Here is a 1,523-nt window from a genome sequence, read left to right as displayed (position 1 = left end):
TAGGATATTCTGACAACATGAAAGAAAAGTACTGTATATGGACAAGGGAAGGACATATAATAAGAATGACAGATGATAGATGGAAACTAAAAATAACAAAATGGATCCGTGGGTATGTGAAAAGAAGAGTGGAAAGGGAGAGAATAGCACGGATTGACGAACTAAGAACATTTGAGTGTATAAACTGGTACAGAAAGAACATACACATACGCAGTAGAAGGACATGTCTGCGATTTTCATTCTGCAGTGGAATAGTAACTGCTGATGATGATAATATTGATAATCTATTTATTTATTTGAAAATCATCCTTACTTTCCCATCTTCAATGCAAATATGATAGATCCAAAAGGCGATCGTCTTGACGCTTGGAAAAAAGCTTTTCCACTTTTTTTGAAAATCCATACACACTTAATCTTTCCAGATTTAATAGGCAATTAGATAAAGTATATACACATATATATCATGAGAGATATGGGTATAAGTTTACACAAGTTTCATAGTCACTTAAATTCTTGTTTTTTTCTATATTGTATGTACAGTCTTCTTAATCTATGAAGGAATGAAATAAAAAATAAGAGAAACTGTGTTTTTAATGACTAAGTGGGTTATCATACCCTTCAGTAGAAATCTCTATAAAAAATGCATGTAATTTGACGGATATTGCATCCATCATTACAGTAGGATATCCAAAATATAATAACTAAAATAGGAACAGACATGAATACAGGTAATGCGAAATCAATTTCATAATTATTAGCAGAATTTAGTTACCAAATAAATGAAATTGTGTCTAAAACAACAAAGCCTAGATTAATAATGGGAATTTCCCTGCGAAATGTCTGTTTGACCCAATTTGAATATAAAATATTTCTGAATTTGTATATTTGGTGCAGATAGTTTTTCACGCCAACATTTCACTGTAATTCAGAGAAAAAGATAGCTTTCTAATCAAAACAAGCGAGGAATGATTTCATTTGAATAATTAGTATGCTCGGTAGATTAATGGATACTAATAAATTCATATATTCTTTAAATGCTCAATATCTTATAAAAGCTACGTTTAACTCACCCTTAATGAAAACTCATTTTGATTGGCCGCTTATATCTTCCATGCTTGAAGAATTCGCTATTGAAACAATTTTAAAAAGTTAGGAATGAAATTTTTCTTGTAGATATTAGTTAGATGTCAATAATAAGATATTGAATTCCATTTTTGTATGTAATGAAATTCGAACCTGGTAAATATTTACAATATATCTAACCCCATGAGAGTTAATGTCGCTGTGTGTTGTAGCTTGCTACACTAAGTTGTTAATCTAAGCAGAAAATTCCTTCACAAAAAAGTTCTGTATTTCAACACAAATAAACTCAGTGTATTGAGAGGTTAGTATGGGTTGTATTTGTGAAAAGAAAACGGTAACACATTTCAATTATACAAAAATGTTTGGATGATTCGTCATTTTTTTTTTTTGTTCAGTGTAATAAAGTCTTGATATATGTGATGACAATATTATCGAGTTTC

This window comes from Palaemon carinicauda, chromosome 2, assembly GCF_036898095.1.
Source record: "Palaemon carinicauda isolate YSFRI2023 chromosome 2, ASM3689809v2, whole genome shotgun sequence".
Taxonomy (NCBI): domain Eukaryota; kingdom Metazoa; phylum Arthropoda; class Malacostraca; order Decapoda; family Palaemonidae; genus Palaemon; species Palaemon carinicauda.
The sequence above is the reverse complement of the archived record's forward strand: the minus strand, read 5'-3'. Positions refer to the sequence as shown.